Source organism: Hesperophylax consimilis, chromosome 10 (genome assembly GCF_061612785.1).
Source record: "Hesperophylax consimilis isolate HC1 chromosome 10, BYU_Hcon_1.0, whole genome shotgun sequence".
Lineage (NCBI taxonomy): Eukaryota > Metazoa > Arthropoda > Insecta > Trichoptera > Limnephilidae > Hesperophylax > Hesperophylax consimilis.
Genome location: NC_142845.1, coordinates 29756129 through 29773522, shown reverse-complemented (window position 1 = coordinate 29773522; position 17394 = coordinate 29756129). Strand labels below are relative to the sequence as shown.

The 17394-nt window shown below is 30.8% G+C and overlaps 1 protein-coding gene across 1 annotated transcript in view; it reads right to left on the bottom strand.

The window, feature by feature from the left end:
- AstC (Allatostatin C) overlaps positions 1-9665 on the bottom strand; it is a 37664-nt gene extending 27999 nt beyond the window's left edge. Inside the window, exon 1 of the mRNA XM_089636227.1 lies at positions 9508-9665. The gene's annotated coding sequence lies outside the window, so the exon portion shown is untranslated. The remainder of the gene's footprint in view (positions 1-9507) is intronic.
- Between the last annotated feature and the right edge of the window lie 7729 nt (positions 9666-17394).

Sequence of the window (17394 nt, the reverse complement as noted above, 5' to 3'; positions counted from 1 at the left end):
TAGCATTATGAATATGCTATCTATCTATTATTTACAATATTAATATGCTATCTACCTATAAATCAAATTATGAATATGCTATCTACCAATAAATCAAATTATGAATATGCTATCTACCTATAAATCAAATTATGAATATGCTATCTACCAATAAATCAAATTATGAATATGCTATCTACCTATAAATCAAATTATAAATATGCTATCTACCTATAAATCAAATTATGAATATGCTATCTACCAATAAATCAAATTATGAATATGCTATCTACCTATAAATCAAATTATGAATATGCTATCTACCAATAAATCAAATTATGAATATGCTATCTACCTATAAATCAAATTATGAATATGCTATCTACCAATAAATCAAATTATGAATATGCTATCTACCAATAAATCAAATTATAAATATGCTATCTACCTATAAATCAAATTATAAATATGCTATCTACCAATTAATCACATTATGAATGTGCTATCTACTTATTAATGCGGTAAAGGATATTGAAGGGAAGGTAATTACATTTTACGTTCAATGAAGTTAATTATAATTATCTTTCCAAAGTTTGAAGCTTTTACCGGAATTTTAACAATTACTTGGCCTGCATAATTACAAAGTACAATTATTAATTAAGTTTTCCAGCTGCAAAGTTGCGTTTAATGTTCTGAAGATGCTGAATTCAGATGGTTTATGAACCGTTTTATTAAAATAAATACGTGAATATTAAATTTCTTGCAAATTTTCTTTAAATAGATATCTCGCTCGATCGGGTAAGAAAAATCAGCACAGTTACTTTGTTTTCAGGAATTTTAATAACCTCCTAAGAATTTCTGTACTTTGAATACCGTACGTTTCTGCATAATAAACGTAAGATTCAATGATATTGAAGGGAAAATAGGTATTGAACAAAGAAAAAACTTTATTATTTTTTCAAAATATCTTGGTAAGTACTACCTTCAAAGCTCAAACTTCAAGACAACGTTCTAAGTTCACATTTTTCGATAATTGTGCACTCTTTTGCTAATTCGCTGTAAAAAACTCAAAATGATCAATTTTTTAAATTTCTTCCTTTTGCTATTATTATCTAAGGATGGGTTGATTCACAGAATTTTGAAAATTCATTATATTTCAACGTTAATTTTTAAGTTCTGAGAAAGTCCTATTCAAGTTCTTTTATTATATAATTATGGGCCAGTTACTACACAAAACTGAAATAATAACAGAACTCGAATAGAAAAATTAACCATGAAATTTTATAAATTGTTCAAATTCTGTGAAACAACCCGTCCTAAGTGTTTTTTTAGTAATTTAGAGTACTTTCACTGTACAAAAGAGAAAACTTATGTCAAATATTGGAAAAATTGTCGAAAGAATTAAAGAAAACAATATAGTCAGGAATTTAAACTGTGATGAACCAAAAAATTATAACGCGCTCAATGAAATGCCGAGAAGTTTTACGTGACGTTCGTTATAATCTATGGGTTCATAGATGGCGTTTATTTGAGTATTTTTTTATTAAAATACACTTTTCGCAAGTAATCCTTTAAAATATTAAGACTTTTTTGTTAGCGCCTGTACATACGTAATACGAATACGAATAAATAGTTTTGTCCTCATAAAAACTGAATTCTTTCAAGAAAGTCATGCAAATATAATATTGGATTGAATCACCGATACGATATTATATTTGTATGCTTTTCTTAAAAGAATTGGATTTTTATACGTACAAAACTAAATTTATTCATATTTATATTGCGTATGTACGGGCGCAGACACCGATATTTACATATTTTTAATTTGTTCCCGCACTTACGCAAAAAGAATATTAATACATAGTTTTATGCAATATGACCAATAATACCCACGAAATATAATTGTATCTCATGTTTTTCAAACGTATTGGCTATATTAATGGTAAGAAAAATGCCCAGGTTTATCAATTAATTTCGAAGTGAAAAATAACAAAATCAACACAACTTGAGAGGTGACTACGTGGTAAGCCAATCAGTTTAAGACATCTTCACAATAATATCATAAAACACGTAGCCGAAAATACATCAGAGATAAAATATATATTTATCGCTTCTTCCAGAAAAATCTCTATCTGTCAAAAATTAATGGAAAAGGTCGAACGAATGCTGTCAGATTAAAACTATTTTCTGATTCATTATTTGTCTGCTATTTTCATGCTCTGTTATTTTTTATTGTTGCAATTACTAGCTCTAAACAATCTCACATTATTTTCACAAGTGTCAAATTATTTTTGGATGGGGAACCATTTTTTTATCAAGCTTATTGAAGATATATCTGACCGAGTTAACCAAATTCTTAAGCGTACGTGTTAAAATGTCATGATTTGGAGAAAATCAGAAGTTTGGGAGAAAATAAAACATTTTCAGGACTTTTCAATAGACTTGCCAACTTTGATGTGTCAAGGCTTTACGCTATACATGTAAGAAAAGTTACACAAATGTGTCACTCAAAATATTTTCAATTCCTCAGTATGTTCATAAAATGTTTAAGGCTCCGTAGTAAGCGTTCAAAGATGGTTTGAAAGGGAGAAATGTAAATACGAATGTTAGAGAGAGCGCGCCAGTATTAAAAAACGATAATAATTAAGCGAAAACTGTGAAAATATTTAATTAAATATGACTCGTTTCAAATAGATTACAAACTTATCGATAAATGCTTTAGTTGCCTTTAAAGATACACTGTGAATTTTTTGATTATGTGACGACAGATAAAATAGAAGAAAACTCTTATTATCGTGAAGGACGACAGATAAAATAGAATAAAACTCTTATTATCGTGAAGGACGACAGATAAAATAGAATAAAACTCTTATTATCGTGAAGGACCACAGATAAAATAGAATAAAAATCTTTTTATAAAAAACAATTAACTGAAAATTAGAGGTATTGATGGAAAACAAGGAATTAATGGCGCCTTGCCTCAAAGCTTCAAAATCTACGTTACTCGGAGGGTCCTGCCCTCTGGCAAGGTAAAACGAGTTGTTCCAGGATGCAGACTGCTGGTGTAAACATGCACTGATGATTGCCAACCCTCGATATGAGAGCGTGCCATAGATGATTGTCGAATTAATTAGACTTTAAGGATTATAATATAAGTTTTACTAACCACGGATCTAAAGAAAAAAAAAATTCCATCTTGCTCAATATAGCCGGGTTCCGATATTTACATATAATACATTCTCATCAAAACGTAACATTAGCTTATCGAGCCCCCAAATACTTCCGAGATGTATGTTAGATTATTGGAGAAAACATTCCGTTGCGTATTTCAATTAGATCTGAAAGAAGACGGACAACTACCAGAGTTCAATTACTGTCTAAGCATGAAAACATTCTTTCTATTGGCTCCCTATATTGTTGGGAACTGCGGCCGACCAATATTTGAAATAATTACTATTACGAATCTTGTCTTCGATATATAAAAAGATCAGAACAATTACTAAAAAATATACTTTTAAAATAACTTCGATGAAATATAGAAGTGAAAATAATTTTTATGAAATCTGTTTCAATTTAAAATAACTTTGAACGAATGATTTGATGCTCCCGGCTGATGTTAGAGTGCTAATTTGTTCTTGGTAGTAAAAATTATTTTAACAAATCATTTTATGAAAATCCAGTATTGATGTAAGAACTGATTTGGAAAATCGGGGGCGTCCTGTAGATTTTAACAAACGCATATAAAATTATTATGTTTGCCCCTGGCTTATTAATTAATAATGTTATATGGTTCTTGTATATTTCGAAACCCACTATTTGTTGTTATAAAATAATTTGAAAGTAAATATAAACACAAGAATGAAATTTTCTGCCTAATAATTTAGCGTTAAATGCTGCATAATATGGCGATCCGTGTACAAAGGATCAAAACGAGGAGCCAAACGGCGCCTGGCGCTAGTAAAAACGTCAAAGGCGCTGTGTTAGGTATTATCAGCGCCTTGGCTCCTTGGCGCATCGGCAAGTGGATTGCCCGGAGCGGATTGCTCCAGTTGCGCCTACAGTGCACATGGCCGACCCTGTGAAGGACGTTACACGATAATATTTACTATGTTACATTCTCAACAGTAATAAATATGTTCACCCCCACAAAAGAAAGTTAATAAAATTATAATTTCATATTTAATAACTTTAAAATATTCCACAAATGAAAACGTGACAAATAAAAAAAAAACTAGTATTTATAGTTAGATGGTGAATATAAATAAATATACGGTGTCAGGGGGTAAAGTCCACTAACTTCGGGAGGTGATTGATTCTACGTGATTATACAAGTAAAAAAGCTGAAGCAACTTCTTTCAAAATTCCGTTTCACGTTTCCGAAATAACGTTTTAAGGTTAATATTTTGGGTAAATAAGTTGATTTTTGTATATGGAAAAATAAAAAGTTTTCTAGGGAAAAATATTTTTGTATGAAAAAAAACCAACGGAATTGCTAAACAGTTACTTATTTTTTTAAATTCTACCATCATGTCAGAATCACCTCCATCTTACCCACGGACACCCTGAATGTGGAAAAACTATACCTGAGATTGTTTATTTAAATAATGTTTAGATTAAAAACAAATTTAACCGTTTTAAAAAGTGTGATAGAAAAATTCTGAATTCCAGTATTTACATCCAGATGACAAAAATTGAAAAAAAAATTAATTGAAATTCCCAATTTTTCCCTAAATTATTTTTGTGATCAATTATTCGACGTTAGCTATATTCAGGCCAAATATGAAATTCGTTATGTGGAATGGGGACTATAAGGTTATTTGATTGAGATTTCGATCGGACAAATGGATTTTTCAACCCCCGGAATGTGTCCATTTGGAACGAAGTATTGAACTGGTCACCCGGAGAACCAGAGGTAACGCATTAAACTTCTGGTGTAGGTAACTTAAAGTGATTTTGTTTTGGTGTTTCTAAATTTAGTAAAAAAGGTTTGGACGTACTTAGTGATCTAATCTGAGTACCTAACCCAACCGAATATAACCTTCCTCAAGCTCCCCCTTCTCATGTCCCGGTTCTTGAAACTATTTTAAATAGTCATTGCGGAACGTTCTAATGTGGAATTTAGAACTTGATAAATTTAGAACGTGACAACTTTCACCAGGGCGATACTAACTGTTGTCTTAGTATCGCCCTGTTGAAAGACAACTATTGAGAATTGAAACATTGCTTTAACATTAGTTCCACACTTAGGAAAAAAAATCCCTTAAGGAAGAAAGGAGGAAGTTCTGGGAAGGAAATGGGCATGAGGGGTGGGTAGGAATCTGGGTTTCAGTGTATCCAGGAGTATGAATATATGAGAGGATAGACGTATGAATCCATAGCTCATATGAAAGAGTCATGTTGGACAGGTCAAAATGTCTCCCTCAACCAGTCTCTAAAGATCCATCAGTTGGTGGGCAGGCGCATCTGTATCCGAGACCCGGACAAACCTCGCCTCATGAACCCGGGCGCCTCTGCTAAGTCACAAAACGTAGCAAACCACTTGGTGCTGTGGTGACCTACAGCAAATATGGTTATCCAATAAATGGTTTCCGGGACGGCGATACGATCACTCGCCTCCCAAATTAAAATAGTTTTATCCGTGTTTGGTGACTGGAATTGAATAGCCAGGTGTTCTCCGACCTTCCTCTTTCTTATCTCCTTTCCCTCCCAACTACTTTCAGCCTCTAGATAATAGTCTCACTGGCTCCAAACGGTTTGGATTCTCGTGTGATATTCTCAATAACAAAAATAATATTTGGAGGAATAAATTATATGGGATGCCGTGTGGAAGTGAATAAAGTCTTAAAGATACCCGTAATATAGAAATAGGAAATACCTAATCGCAATTTAAAATTATATGGGTTGGCTTACGAGTTAACTTTGAGAAAAAATATAAAATCAGCGTGTTTTGGTTAATATTCTGGTTAAAATACGCTGTACACATCATTTTAACATTTTGAGACGAAAAAAGGTTTTCAATAAAGATATATCCAGCTCGGTTTAAGTGGCTTAACTCCGAACTTGCTTGCAAAAGAGTAAAATTGAATATAATATCGCCCGCAGACTTCAGATGACATTTAAGGCAGCAAATAATCCCTAAGTCGAGTTATATTTTCCTTACTTCCTCCTAACTTAAGCTGACGAGGGGTCCCGAAAAACTTTTGATCAATTTATAAAAACTTTTTATTTGACGTTGCATTAATTTACCCTTGCATTGTCAAAGTAAATCAGTTGCGGGATTTAAATTTAAATAACGAAATATAAAGTCAGAAAAATGTTCTTTTAGATGGGATTGTTAAATAAATACAATATTTTTTTGTTGTGATAATCCTTATTAGTAAACATGTTTTAAATTTTATTCAAGTGATTCAAAACCATTTAAAATACATTAATGGTTGTTTAAAATTTAAAACACGTTTACTAGTACGGAACATTGAGTATAATAAGTGTAATTATATTTTTTGCGAATATCGTACTAAAACTAATACGTAATAGTCCCAATTGCTCCCGACTTTTCGGTGGGATAGTGACATCCATACCCAACAAGGGTGTGTTTGGAGGTTGATTGAAATGGGGAGGGAAAGGATATGGGGGAGAAGAAGTTTGGGAAGTATCTAGCCGTTCAGACTTGGTCAGCAAACATGTCTGAAGCCATTTCAAGTAACGGTAGAGGATACCTAACGGTGGACTTTCAAGAGGACGATCCGAACAGAAGTTCTGGAGAGTGCCCCAAATACACTACAAATATGTTATATTAAAGAAAAAGGAATATGTACAACAACAAAAAATATGAATGTAACCCCGGGATGACTATCGCAAAAAAATGTCCCCGATTTTTTAAAGTTCGAAAATTCTAACGTTGTGGCAACGAAACCCCATTTCTTTTTTTACCTAAGTAGATTATGATAAAGAATGATTTCCTTGAAACTTTTTTGTCTCAAATAAAAAAATTTCCTTTTAAAACACACATTCTAAGTTTCCGGAGGCAATTTTTTCCCAACTTTGACCATAACATACAAAATAAAACAAAACTTTCTTGTATCAAAAATTATTCCCTGAAATATTGTTTTAAACTCTTGCTTCAAAGCGATTGTTTTAAATGGTTCCCTTCGCCATACGTTATAATTATTCGATATTTTATGAAACGTACATTTTAAAGCTTTTAATTGAGGATTTCTAAAAACATGGCGTTTTTTCAGAAATAGTCAAACAAAACACGTAAAATAATTTTTTATAAATAAGTCTTATTTTGAATGTGTTTGAATTTTTTTTTCATGTTTTGCGAAATAAAACCTTACTTACATACAAAATATTCATCGGAAAAGCAAATGATGAGCGAAAATAAAAAATAATTTTGGAAGCTCAACATTTATCCTACTGGAAAGAAATTAATAAATCTGCTTTTCTTCACTTTCTTAAAACTTTTGGTTTTGTTAGCTTTTTTCTTTTGTTATAAATTCAACCTTCCTATTTCTCTGTAGGTAGTAAGAAAGTAGGTAAGAAAAACATGCTTCTGTGTCCTTGATAATTAAATCTAATATTGGTTTTAGGTTTTGATTAACAAAATTTCTGATTGATTAAAGAAAAGAAAATGATTATAAAAGATTTTCACCAATTTGTAAAACCTACAATTTGAGCAGAGCCGTGATATAAATCTGATCGCGATCAAAAAATAGAATCAAAAATTTAATTTAGGATGCACACCTGTAAATTCTCTTCGAGCTACCCTGAATTTGTCTATATTTTGTTTTCACTAGAGAGAAAACAAAGATTTGTGAGTTATTATAACGATGAGGGGAGTACGGCTGGAATGAACAGATTTCTTCAAACTGATTCGGATATTGTTTAAAAACTCGGCTATCATGGAGATCATTCTGATTGTTAACTCAGTCACCGACAGTACAGACTAATAAATTAGTTTTAAAGGCACCTCCTAGCCTGCAGGACTAACGTAACAATGCTCATGCCGATGGAGAGAGCAATCTTGCTATTGAACAGAATCAATTCAGATATCGACAAGTTGCCTTTAAAAAGCAAGCTCTGTTCCCACTAATATCGTTGATATACCCACCCTCCGATATTTATTCTTTACAAAACGTATTTAAAAACGCACTTAAATTAACAATTTTGAAATGTTATAAAAATAATAAATTGAATGAATATTCACATTTATAAAATGGGTAATACGAAAAAACTGCAGTAATATGGCTAGTTTGATGGGTCGTAAAATAAGGAACTTTAAGCATAGAAGTACGAATATCTTTTGCGTAGAAACATGAAAATAAAATATATTCATTAAATTAAAATTAATACTTTCTTACAAAATCGTGAGGTTACCGACAAAAGTTGATACCTTACAAAAATATGTTTTGAAGTAAACTCAATTTAAAAAATTTGATCTTCATTATAAAGTCGGGGTTTTTGGGTAATACTGTCAACTTTAATTTTTGTTTAAACATTAGAGTATTATATTTTAAACAATTTTATTTTTGTTTTATATTTTTCTTGTGTACTAATCAGTAGAAATGATATTATCATATTAATAAAAAAAACAGTAGCTAAATACCTACGTAAGGACATAAGAGGGGACCCAAACTTATTCCAGACATTAATTATAAAACATAAACATAAAAATCATCGCTTACTCAAAAAAGCAAAAAATGTGGTTACCAACTTTTGGCAGCAACCCCACAAAATACATCATCATAAATGATCTAAAAGTAAAATTTCGTATTTTTCCTGTCACAATTTATAGATGGTGTTATTTTTATTACCATTTACCCATTCGATTGGCATTAAGCGGAAATATTAAGTGCTTGCTTATGAAAGTGGAATAAACGCGCAGGTATATTTACTGATCCTGATTTGCTATTTCGCACCTGAGGGGAAATGACATCGGGCATACTGAAATAGTATGCCGTTTGAGCCGTTTCCGGTAATCGGATATAAATTTCCTGCGTTTTTAATTTCAAAGGCGGAAATGCTTTGCTGAGAATTTATCAAATTGTAAACGGTTTAATGAATTATATCTTAATTATGGTAAATTTATGTAAAGCGCTATAAGAATTTTATTTCTTGCGTTCCTTAAATGATAAAATTTTTATTTGCAGTGACATTATTAAGAAATACAAATACTAAAAAAATTTAACCCGTTCGATTTCAAACTTATATTTTATTTTTTCTTAATTTATTTAAATTGAAACATTGTTTTTTAAAGAACAATAAATAAATAAAAATTTCGAATAGAAATTAATTCTGATTAAAAAAGACTTTACTCTACATTATTAATCCACATTAAAATAAGCAAGCTTTAGTCAATTAATAAATAAGATAATTTTATGCCAACTAATTATAGCTTTTCCGTTAATCAATCTTCAACAAAAATTATTAAAAAAAACCAGAGTATTTCCTTTGCATACAAAATGACACGAGCTAAAAAAAAAAAAAACGAAAAAAGCCAAATTAATAGTGTAAAGTGTAAAAACTCACCCTTGAAATCGTCTGTAAGCTTCAAAGCAGCGTCAACTGAAAACTCTGGAATGGACTTTAAATACTTTGCAATTTCAAAAGCTTAAACACTTGTTGATATCGGGAAAGTGAGAAGATCTCTGCTGAATCCGGGATGCTGATTCGGTCTCGAGTTGCTACGAGTGGTGAAGTGAAGTGAGTGAGTCCCCAGTCGGCCACGGCTTTTATAGCAGTCTACGCCGGGCTACGGCTACAAGCTACGAGCTACGCAGATAATCGCACTTGCACCAATACATGAACGCAGCGTAGGTGTAAAAGCTTTGTCACAATACTCGTGCAGATTGGCGATGAATACAATTAAATAAATTAGTTTATGTGATGATGGAGAATCACCAAACATTTAAGTTATTTACAAGAAATAAAGTGATTGAATTTTATTGGATTATATTGCTGTACCCATCCATTAAACAACGATCCATTTCCTAGTTTGTAATTATTGTCGATGCATGGAAACATTTCTGCATAATGTGTAAAATGATTCAAATTCGAAGAACATTTATTTTTAAAATTTGGAGTTGATATGTATAAACCATATCAAATAAGCAGGTACTTAAATTATTAATTAATTTTTTTTTTGAAATGTGTATTTTTTTCGTTTAAATTTTTGGCAGATGTTGTAAGTTTTCAAGATAACTATCTGTGTTTATTGAAAGGCTGAATTTCTGATCTATTTTGAAAGGTTTAGGCCAATATTTTCAGATTCACAAATAATATCCCGTGATTTTTCACATGTCTGCACTACTTTTAAAATAATTACTGTAATACCATGTGGAACGACAACAATGAAACTATCCAACTATTAACATATGGGTAATATTATGTAAGATTAAATTTACATTAATAATATTTCAAGTTTATTATTATTGTTCGTATAAAACTCAACAGTTAACAGGTAAGTTTGTAACAGTTGCTATTATTGTATAAAATTACTGAATAATAACTGTCGTTAGTATTTTTAATGGCAAGGATTAAATCGTTTGTTTTAAAATTATTTTTTTTTACAAAATATATGTTTTATAAATTTGTGTAATATTTGGGAAGTATGTTCACGGGAGATGGAAAGGCTGTTAAGGATATCGAAAGAAGGGTGATGCAGGAAATTTTAGGATTATGCAGGATTGAATGAAGAAGTTGCGAATAAAAAGTTACCTAAAGAAGCGATGACAGGAGAGTTCGAAAGTTTTTAGAAAATATAGTTTCTGTACTATGGTGAAGACTTATGTCAGCCAATGACGTTTTCGTATTTCGGGTAACTGTAAAACTCAATACAGTGACAATTCGATACACTTTGTCGAGAAAAAGGATGATTTTTTTTGTCATATGATTTACGTTATGTTAATTTTATAGGATAGTTTTTCACCGCCTTTAATGACTTGGCACTTTTCAAAGGTGAGATGATTTGTCGCTGTATTGAGTTGCCTTAGAACAGTGTTTTACATAACTTTTTTTCAGCCTGAGAGGATATTTTAATAATTGAGAAGCGTTTTCATGAAGAGAAATATCTACAAATTATTATTATTCGTGAGAGAGTTTTAAGTGAACTCGGTTGGAATATTTTAAGATAATTTTTAAATTCAATTGAAATCAACTTTTAGACATGATAAATAATAAGATACATTTCAATACTTTCAAAGTAGGTACCTAATTTGAAAAGTTATTGTAAAAAATCTTTAATAAAAATTAAAAATATAACGCTTACCGTTAATACGTTCATACAAACAAAAATTATTTATTTTTCGGAATAACTTTATTGAGTAAAACCTCAAATTGTAATATTTAATTATTGAAGACAACCCGGCAAGACAAGGGTCCTGGGTTCGAGTCCTAGATGTGACCGTATCCTTTTCTGATTTTTCTTTTTCAGATTTTCGTTTAGAAATCGCTAATATTGTCTTCAATAATTAAAAAAAAATATATCTAGGAAAACTTAAATAACAGATACATTGAAATAATAATATTGTATAATATAATAATCGTTATTTAATATTACCATTCGTTATTTCGGCTACTGGCATTATACCTAGCTCTCTCATTAAAAATTTAGGCGTATTAGTTCTATCAAAAAATTTATATATAAAGATGCAAAAGTCGGTCATTTTGAATACATGTAGGATAACGAAAGATTTTTTAAATTTTTATGTTGAGGGATCAGTAGGATTTATAGGCCCTGTTAGAAGTTCTACCGAGCCGAACCCTCTGATATAAAAATATCTGGAGTCGGTGAATTATTTTCCCATTTGATCTCTGGTGAGTTGACGTGTTGTTCTTGTATTGTTTTGTATTTATTTTGCTTATATCATGCACTTGCATAATGTTGATTGACTAGATGATCATTTGTGGAAAAATGTGGAAGGGTTTAGTTTTTCCTATGGGGAAGATTTAACCCGAACATAAAATCGGAAGAAAATGTAAAGTGTAATTATTATATAAATATATATATATTTTTTTAAGAAAGTAAAAAATTCTCGGGTTACGAATAACCTCCTACTACCACCACAGTTTAATTTAAAATAAAAACCGCAGCGGCAAGGGAGAGTCCTGACGAGGGTAAAAGTCCTAGATGCGACCGTATATTTTTCTGAATTTTGTGTTCAAATTTTCGTTTAAGAATCGCTAATATTATCTTTAATAATTAAATGAGAAAACCGTTTTGGGTAAATATTTCTCCTTGTTAAAATGTTTTGGGTAGATACTTCTCTTTGTTAAAATGTTTTGGGTAGATATTTCTCATTTTAAAAAATATATTCAATTTACGGTTTTTTTTTAATTTTAAATTATTTATCCGTACATAACATTCCTGACAAAATAATTTTACTAGCCATGGTATAGGGAAATATTCTTAGGTCTAACTGGAGAGCTACGTAGTCTATTGATGCTTAAAAATAATAAAAAGTACACTATGATAGATTCCTTTAAAACAGTATAGTTGCACGATTCCCAATAAAATACTAAAACATTGGACAGTAAGAAAATAAGTGAATATGCGTTTATCGCATTCTCAATAGTTTACCTTGTTTAGGGATAAAACAAACATTTATATTTACTTTCGTTTGTCTCCAAAAGATATCTCTGTAAAGAACCCAACATTTTCTTAAATAATTTTAAGTAAATAATATCTGATATCCCTAAATAATAGAGATGCAAAAATCCCTTATTTTCATTCTGCGTCATAATATTATTTAATATGGGCGTTTGCTATTTCCAGAGGCCATTGTTTGCTTATGGAAAAATCTGAAAGCCTGTGAAGAAAAGGCGGAAAATTAAAATCACACCTTCAAAGTTTTAATAAAAGATTTTTCACTATTTCGCATACCATATTTTTTTGACAAGACAAAGACAAAAGGTTCAATGAGGGACACAATAATCCATTTATATTTTAATAATCCAAAAAAATACAATTTGTTTCCGCAGTAACTCCATGATTTAAAAAAATTACCAGCCTATGTTTTAATGAAAAAGAAAGTGAATACAAAAACTGATCAATTCACCTTTAAACAACCGTACGAAGAAACATGAATGATAACAAAAATAATATGATCACAAAACTGTCCTTCAAAATTAAAGTATTTTTTCTAAACATTGTGGACATTAATTTTGTATTTAGTGAATTTAAACTTGCCCGAAGCGTTAATCACAGTTTTGAATAATTCGTTAATTACTTTACATTTTCAGCGTTTTGTTCATTTTTTGCCGCAAAATCGTGATTTGTTTATTTAATTATCAAAGTTTTAAACCTCTAAAAATAACAGATTACTTCTGTTACTTTTCTTGTATGTATATTATATTACAGACCCAGATCGTCGTTTTTTTTCGAAGTATAGGAGGTTAGAAAGCACCGCAAAACAGTTCAGATACAAATTTCAATCCCAACAGTTTATTTATTTAATTTATTAATCTTACATTAGCTCTTACATCGTCGTGTGTGCTAATAATTTTAGAGATAAATAAAGTTCATATTTATAAACTTTATTAGAAAAATTAATTTACACAAATATTTATTAACTTTATTTGGCAAACACAATCAGCCTTACTAAAGAACTTGGCGTAAATATTACTCTGTGCGTAAGGTCAAAACAATGAAAAACTTGACTTATTACCACGGCGTTCTTTTGGTTAAAAAGGTATTAAATCGGGCTCAAGGCCTGCTTTACCACACCAAGATTGAACAGGTGTGTAAGAATCTAACTAGGAAGACGGAATATGGATATATTTATAATTTAATCACAAAAAACGTCAATATTTGAGGTAGACATCCTTTTATTAATTCCTTTTTAAATTAATCGTATTTTCAGTCTCAGTAATATATATTTCAATAAATATGATCTTTAATTTAATCAAAGATGATAAATTGAGCCACTCAGGCATTTACCAACTATGTTGCAATGATTGTCCATCATTCTACATAAGTAAGGCAACCAGAAATATAAATATTAGAATCACGGAACATTAAAGATGTTTAAATAACAATAATTTTTCAGAGTTTGCCAATTATCTCATTTCCACCAAAAATACTTTTAATAAGGACGCAGGGGTTAAAATTCTTCACCGTCATAATAAAAGCAAAAGATTGGATAACTTAGAAGCTCTTGAAATCAAAAAATCCCTAAATAATAACGCTAGTATATTGAATAACCAAATTAATTTATCGTTTAGTCCCATTCTAGATATATTTCCAGTAAACCGCTCTGTTATTGCTGGAATTCCCGCAATTACCCGTCCGTCTTTGTTAACCTCCCACTCAAACACCTAAATTATATTTTTTGTGTATATATCTTTCAATATTTTGTATCATAGGTTAGTTTTAATATTCTCCTGACGAAGGAAGGGTGCTTCCGAAACCGGTAGAGTACAATTAAAATTAAAGTGGTCAAAACAAATTTATACCTTTTATTATAAATTATGACGAGCAACAAAGTAAATGCTTATTACAAATATGTCAGTAATGTATGTTAACTTTATGTGTAAAAATTCAAATATTTGGTTTGCTGTCGTAAAATGAAACTTATTTAACACGTCTTCGATCCGTGTATGTATATTTTGTTTGAGTATTTTTCGCAATGCTTTATTTTCCTTTTATAAATATATAGTTGTGAACATTTTTCTATTGTTTTTTATATTTATTCCACATCCGATGCTTGTGTAATTTTTGGCCACGGTAGTGGAGAGTCTTTTTGAGTAAAGGGAGAAATGAACACGTGTCTTCAGGAGACCTATATTGCAGGAGCAGGAAACACACGGCCAGCAAATCGTACCGTAGCAAAGCTGTCGAACGCATCGTAAAAGCGACCCGTTCTCGCGTGGTAAATGTCAAATTATGTCAACGTATGGAATATTTTCGATTGGTATAGTACTAAGTTTTGTTAACTTCCAAGGAACGTGACACCAAAAGTTTTGAAATATAATTTAAACCTCACCCGCTGTTTGTGGTTAATTGTAGCATCACCAATAAATATTTTGTTTCATATTTTTTCCTATTAAATAATAAGTCTATTTTTAACAAGCTTTCGTTTTGCGCTGGTAATTAAAAAAAGTTTTAAACCAAAATTGGTTAAGTATCTGTGAATGTAATAATATCTATTTTACTATAGGTACAATACAAGCTACAACATTGAGGTTACTAACTACTTTTATATATCTATTCTATGTTCTATTTCATAAAGTAGTTCAGTGAAGACAGGTCTTCTATGTCATTGAACACCCAGATAAAAACAAAAATCCTATGTTGAATTAGCTTCAAAACTTGGTTTTATTCAATATAAAATCGACTATAGAACAACGGCAGTTGCTTCGCGAACGCCGCACAGTACAGTAATATGTATGAGAATGTGAATTAAAAAATGTAGTATCCAATCCCGTTGATATAGAATAGAAATAGAGCAAGTGTGAATGCGCAATCAAACATTTTCATTTACAAACGGTTTTTTTTTCTATGAAATAGATCATAGAAAAGATCAGATGGGATCCCAACTTAAGCAACCGTGACGTTTTTATATGTACTTCATTGTCAATCAACTTTAACTTATTTTTACATGACGTCAACGGCACTTGAACCCGTGTCCTTTCGATTTCCGGTCGACAGCTCTGACCACTGAGCTATGGCGGCTTATCTCTTTTATCAGGAGATTTTTCAATGTGGATGAGTGTTTCAGGCTAATGATTATTGCTTGTAAAATAATTGTTACTCTTTGTGCCATGCATAAAAAATCTTGTCTTAAGCATTAGTTTACCAAAAAAATAATAATTTATTTTTAGTTATTCATTTTTGCGAGATTCTTGCTTGTGTAGTAGTATACAGGATTTCAAGTCATCGCTATAACAATTAAAAAAATATTTCGTAATCTGACTACGTAAAAAGACTAATGAAAGATAAAAGGGGACTGCCAGCGCGTGTTCAAAATCAGTGTTCACAAATAAATTCAAATGTGCGCTTTTTAAATCATTTGTCTGTACCTACTCGTGATACGTAATACGTGAAATATAAAAAAAAATACATTTCTGAAGTGTGATGCCAAAAACACTCTTTTCCTAAAAATAATTCTTATTTTGACAGTTAAATGAAGAAAAATTCCTTCTGCGCATTTAAAAACAAATTCTATTTTGAAATGAAGTAAATAGCAAAATTTCGAATGTTATGATTTGTAAATAAAGGATGAGACGAAGTAATCAATTTTTAATATGTTATAATCACACACTAAATATAAAAATATTAGCTGATTAAGAATCATTGTAAAAACATATCTTAAAATGTTTTTTACAATGCCTTAAAGAAACAAAAAGCGATCACGAAAATGCAGACATCATCAAATTGCAAAACTTTAGTTTACACAAAACATTTCATCACTTTCAGTTCCAGTAATATACAGAATCGATAAACCATGGTTAAATTTTTCATCTTAGAAGTGGTAATTAGTCTGGTGTCATCCGCATACATGAGATTATCAGATTTTCTGCTGCTCTCACTCCATCTCGAACATTTTGCTATGATTTTTTTTACCAAGAAGAACTCTTCTCATAAAAAATAAAAGTTCCTTTTGACGGAGTAACTGTGAGCTTTCAATATGATTTAACTAAACTGAATATATAATATTTTCAATAACTAATTAATTCCGTGAGCGAGTGAGGAAAGAACGGAAGTACATAAAACAGAAATATTTTTTAACAAATACAATTTTTATCAACTGCGATGTTTTTTGCATATTTTTTTGTTATGTTACAGATACTTTGATATAATCTTATTAGCAAGATGTTTTCCAATCTAATTTTGCAATTATGCAAAATTTATATTTAGAGTGTGGCATGCATATTGCATATTCACATGCAAAATATTTGAAAATTTATGAAGTTAATACAATTAAAAATATAGTTAAAATCATATATGTTGACTGTTCAATTTATCATTCTACTAAAGCATTGCTATTTTTTTAATCCTTTTTATTTATGCGTTAATAGTCTTACTTACAAAGTATTCCTAATGGTACGTATACATTTGCGAACTTTAACGCGAACTGAGCCACGAATTACGGGAAAGTAACGAAGCAACTGCAAGCGGCGTTTCGCGCCCTTTGCAGTTCCTTTCCCATAAGTTGTGGTTCAGTTCGGCAGTTCGGCTCGCGTATGTATACTTAGCATAATATGCCGCGGCGTCGCGTAGCTATACTGTGAAGAGGGCCGTATACTGCTCTGGTAAAAGTATTTACTCATATTCATGAAAGATTTTTTTTTCTGGCACCATTGCATTGTTCTAATCCTTAAAAACACGGTCGTTTTCACATTACGCGTTTTGTTGCTAACTTCACGTTTCTGCAGATGCCATTTGAGATATCGTTGACCCGGTATGCTTTGAATTGA